The following is a 6,000-nucleotide window of genomic DNA, read 5'->3' on the forward strand; positions in this document are numbered from 1 at the left end:
AGGGCAGATGGGAAGTGAGGCCCAAGGAGCCCAGAGGCTAAGAAACCAGGAAGCAGAAGCCAAAGAGACAAAGAACACAAGAAGCTGAGCTGCCTCAGTCTCAAAAGGTATGGCCTGGACCTCTCCGGTTTCAAAGGGTGGAGCCATGGCCTCTGGTGTTTCTAAGGGTGGAGTCACCACTCAGATGGACTAAGAGAATGGTATGCCTGAAGCCAAGGGGGCAGCGTTGCTGTCCCAGTGGGCCAGGAAGGCGGAGCTGAAGCCCAGGGCTGAAGAGCCTCTACTCAAAATCCAGAGATTGTGGCCAATACCTAGATTTTGGAGGGCAGGGCCATTGTGTAAATTGTCTCAGAAAACAGAGGGTTATTTTCAAAGCCTTGAGGGCTAATATAATGTGTTCTGCTGACTTGCTTGGTGCTTGTTATCCCTTCTTTTCCTCCAGTTTCTCACATTTGTAATGGAAATATCTAGCTTGTGTCAGTTCTGCCATTGTACTTTGAAAGCAGATAATTTGTATTCACAGATGAAGAGGAATTTTTGAATTTTGGACTTGGGAGTTAACACTTTTGCTATGATATGATGGGATGAATATATTTTCATGTTCCAAGGATGTGATTTGGGGGGGAGGGTCAAAGGGTGGAATTTCATGGATTGAATTATGTCCCCTCCAAAAATGTGTGTATCAGTTTGGCTGGGCCATGATTCTTGGTATTCTGTGATTTTCCTATATGTTGTAAATCCTGCCTCTATGATGATAATGAGGGAGGATGGGTGGCAGTTGTATTAGTGAGGCAAGACTCAGTCTACAAGATTAGATTGTGTCTTGAAGGAATCTCTTGAGATATAAAAGAAAGAAGTGAGCAGAGAGACGAGAGGGACCTCATACCACCAAGAAAGCAGTGCTGGGAGCAGAGTATGTCCTTTGGATCTGGGGTCCCTGCACAGAGAAGCTCCTAGTCTGGGGAAAGATTGATGAGAAGAGCGACAGAGAGGGAAAGACTTGCCTTGCTGATGCCCTGAATTTGGACTTTTAGCGTACTTTACTGTGAAGAAATAAATTTCTCTCTGTTAAAGCCATTCACTTGTGGTATTTCTGTTATAGCAGCAGTAGATGTCCAAGACAATGTGTTGAACATTAATGACTGAAGACCAGACGAGTTGTGGAATGACATCAAGAATATCATACATGAAGAAAGCAAGAGGCCATTAAAAAGACAGAAAAGAAAGAAAAGGCCAAATTGGGTGTCAGAAGAGATTTGGAAAGTTGCTCTTGAATGTCAAGCAGCTGAAGCAAAAGGAAGAGATGATGAAGTAAAAGAGTTGAACAGAAGATTTCAAAGGGCAGCTCAAGAAGACAAAGTAAAGTATTATAATGACATATGCAAAGACCTGGAGATGGAAAAACAAAAAGGAAGAATATGCTCCACATTTCCCAAGCTGAAAGAACTGAAGAAAAACTTCAAGCCCTGAGTAGCAATACTGAAGGATTCTATGGGGAAAATATTAAATGACTCAGGAAGCATCGGGAAAAAAAAAAAAAAAAAAAAAGATGGAAGGAATACACAGAGTCACTATACCAAAAAGAATTGGTTCAATCATTTCAGTAGGTACCATATGAGCAGGAACCAATGGTACTGGAGGAAGAAGTGCATGCTGCACTGAAGTCATTGGCAAAAAACAAGGCCTCAGGAATTGACAGAGTACCAACTGAGATGTTTCAACAAATGGATGCAATGCTGGAAGTACTGACTCGTCTGTGCCAAGAAATTTGGAAGACAACTACATAGCCAGTCAACTGGAAGAGATCCATATTTTTTGCCTATTCCCAAGAAAGGTGATTCCACTGAATGTGGAAATTATCAAACAATATCATTAATATCACATGAAAGTAAAATTTTACTGAAGATCATTCAAAACTGGCTACAGCAGTGTATTGATAGGAACCTGCCAGAAATTCAAGCCGGATTCAGAAGAGGACGTGGAAGCAGGGATATCATTGCTTATGTCAGGTGGATCCTAGCTGAAAGCAGAGAATACCAGAAAGATGTTCACCTGTGTTTTATCGGCTATGCTAAGACATTCGACTGTGTGGATCATAACAAATTATGGATAACATTGTGAAGAATGGGAATTTCAGAACATTTAACTGTACTCATGAGGAACCTGCACATAGATCAAGAGGCAGTTGTTTGAACAGAACAAGGGGATACTGCATGGTTTGAAGTCAGGAAAGGTGTGTGTCAGGGTTGTATCCTTTCACCAAACCTATTCAGTCTGTATGCTGTGTAAATAATCCAAGAAACTGGACTATATGAAGAAGAACAGAGCGTCAGGATTGGAGGAAGAGTCATTAACAACCTATGTTATGGAGATGACACAATCTTGTTTGTTGAAAGTGAAGAGGACTTGAAGCACTTACTGATGAAGATCAAAGATCAGTCTTCTGTATGGATTACACCTCAACATAAAGAGAACAAAAGTCCTCACAACTGGACCAATAAGTGACATTATGATAAATGGGGGAAAAAATTGAAGTTGTCATTTTACTTGGATCCACACCCATGGAAGCAGCAGTCAAGAAATCAAAAATCACATTGCATTGGGCAAATCTGCGGCAAAAGACCTCTTTAAAGTATTCAAAAGCAAAGATATCACCTTGAGGACTAAGGTGCGCCTGACTCAAGACATGGTGTTTTCAATAGCCTCCTATGCATGTGAAAACTGGACGATGAATAAAGAAGACCAAAGGAGAATTGATGCCTTTGAATTGTGGTCTTGGAGAAGAATATTGAATATACCATGGCTAATGAAAGAACGATCAAATCTGTCTTGGAAGAAGTAAAACCAGAATGCTCCTTAGAAGCAAGGATGGCAAGACTACGTCTCACATACTTTGGACACCTTGTCAGGAGGGTTCAGTCCCTGGAGAAGGACATCATCCTTGGTAAAGTAGATGGTCAGCAAAAAAAAGGAAGATCCTCAATGAGATGGATTGACGCAGTGGCTGCAACAATGGGCTTAAGCATAAAAACGATTGTGAGGATGGTGCAGGACAAGGCAGTGTTTCATTCTGTTTTACATGGGGTCGATATGAGTCAGAGGTGACTCGATGGCACTTAACAATAAGAACAATATTTTTCAAGTATGTTCTATGACAGAAAACATTAAATTTTTAAAAATTGCATAAATACCTGTTGATACAGCATGTATTTGAAGAGTGCTCAGTTCAGGAACGGAAGGCTTATGCATTGCTATGTTTGCTAGTGAACTGGTCTTCATGATTTGACAGTAGGTGGGACCCCTGTTGGTCAGGGATTCTCTTTTGGGCATCATATAGTAGATAAGGGTTGCAATTTCAGTGTGATGTGAAGTATTTGTCAACGTCACGTTCTTAGAGATCTATATATTAATGAGGAATAGTTTAGTGTTGATATCAAAGATTACCAAGCAACCAATGAATATATAAACCCAGCACTTTCTTAATCAGAGATCAATCCACTTTTTAATATGTATTTTTAAGGACCAAATACTTTCAAGGAAATTGTTTTTCACTCATGAGATTTTTCCTACTGAATGAGGAGTGAAGGTGAATTTATGAAAATTTTGTTATTGGATTAAGACATTTTAGGGCTTGATATCACTAAAGGGAAGGGGATTTGTTCTATAGGGATAACTACTTTTAAGACTAGACTTTAAGATGAAACCCTTTTCTACAGCAAATTAGAGGGTTGCCCCATATTTGATATGTAGTAGTAGAATGATGCAAAAATGCTCAATGTAAAATTTAAGCATTTACAGTATTTAAAGTATTGTGCTCTTGAGGCTGAGGGCTCAAGACTACAAATCATTTTCTCCCCTTCTTTTCCCAAATTTCCCCTCTTCCCCATCCCCCAAAGAAAAAGTTTCTTTGAACCAGGTAGCTCTGTAATTGTAACGTTGAGACTATTGTTTTACTCCTTTTCTTTTTCTTCTCCAAATGGGTAGTGCCTAACATTAGATCGCTTATGCCTTCTATGCTCCATATTCTTCTCAGTAGGAGAGAAAGTAGATTATATAATGTGATGTGTGGAGCAACTGCAGCTGCATGGGGACTGAGAAACAATATGCTTAACCAACAGAGACCTAAAGATGGCAGGGTTCTTACTGATATCCTGTGCTTTGAATTTTTAAAAATCATTACTCAATTTTTAATGAAGTGTACATTTCTATTTTTATGATTTTTTTGAGAAAGGATTTTATTAGAATCAAATTTTAAAAAGTGTTTTACTTCTGCTACTGGGAATTATACTCATTGTGTGCTCTGATATTCCTACATACTCAAATTTTCTTGCCTCAATTTCCTCATCTAACATAGGATAAAAAAAATATGTGTTACTAAAGTTGACTACAGAAGTTGACTAGGAGACAGAGTTAGGCTCTGGGATGGGCCTTGGAGCTGGTTTCAAATGTTTATTTTTCTCATTACATGTAACTTGTAGTGAGTAGTGTTGTCAGTCTCCTAAGTTTGCCGTAGACATGGGAAATGGTTTTATTTCTTCTCTTCTCTTGAAATGGTTTATGGAGAATGCAAAGAGATATTCAAATTTAGGCAGTTACCATTAGCCTACTGAAATCTGAAGGTCCTCATTTTCACTTTCTTAATATATACTTAGCTGTATAAGTTTTTGTCAAATTTTCAGTGCTGCCTACTATAAATATAGAATATTTTAAATGATATAAGATAGTCTCTAATGCTACAACACATATAAGGCTATTGGTAATATTTGGCTATGTTTTTATTTAATGTATTTGATATATTAAGTGCTTTGGAGTTTTACTAATATTACTAATTAATATATATTCTCTTTTGAGTGGTTAAAACAATCTCTTTTGCAACCTTAGAATTTTTTATTTTAAAAAAAGAACAACCACGTTTGGGTCCTCATTCTACTTCTACTTATCAAAAATAGGTGAATTCCATGAGTTTAGATCAAAAACAAACTTCATTCCCTCATAACCATCCTTCTCTTCTCACCTTTATTCTAGCTCCCAAGTCTCTGCTTTTCCCATAGCTACAAAAAAAACTTCCTGAGCTATTGAAATTTGAAGGGCCTAGAGTGGAAGTGTTGGCAGGTGCAATGGTGGTGCAGGATGTGGGTGTTAGTGTCTGGGCCCTAGCTTCATTAACTTACATGTTTAGTATATATAACTTCATGTTACTAAATTCATACTTTATATATCATAGTGTAACTTTTTTTAAACCACATTTGTGTGCTAAGGACATTTTCCATATAAAAATATATTCTTTCACCAAAGAGGATATTCATATGGCCAATAGACATGTGAAAAGTTGGTCTACATCATTATTCATCAGAGAAATGAAAACAAAAACCACAATGTGATACAGTTTCACTCAAACTATGATGGCCAATATGAAAAACAAGAACAAAAACAGAAAACAAACAAAAAACAGAAAATAAGTGTTGGAAGGGATGTGTAGAAATTGGAATCCTCATCCGTGCTGATAGGAATGCAAAATGGTACAGCCATTGTGGGAAAGTCTGGCAGTTCCTTAAAAAGCTAGAGGTAGTGGTGTAATATAACCCAGCAATTCCTCTCCTAGGTGTATACCCTAGGGATCTGATAGAAGTGACACAAGCAGACATATGCACACCTATGTTCTTTGCAGCACTATTTACAATAGCACAAAGATGGAAATAGTCTAAGACCCATCAATGGGTGAATGGATAAGTGAAATGTGGTACATGTATACAACAGAATACTACCTGGTGATAAAGAAAAATGAGTGCCCAAAACATCTTGGAACATGGATGAACTTGGAGAACATTATGTTGAGTGAAATAAGTCAAACACACACACACACATGCACACACAACAAATAATTGTATGTTTTCACTTTTATGAAATGACATGAATAAGTAAATATACAGAAAGTAATATTTATTACTGGTTATGAGGGATAGGGGAGGGAGAGAGGGGTTTACTCTCTAGCTAGTAGAC

Source organism: Elephas maximus, chromosome 7 (genome assembly GCF_024166365.1).
Source record: "Elephas maximus indicus isolate mEleMax1 chromosome 7, mEleMax1 primary haplotype, whole genome shotgun sequence".
Lineage (NCBI taxonomy): Eukaryota > Metazoa > Chordata > Mammalia > Proboscidea > Elephantidae > Elephas > Elephas maximus.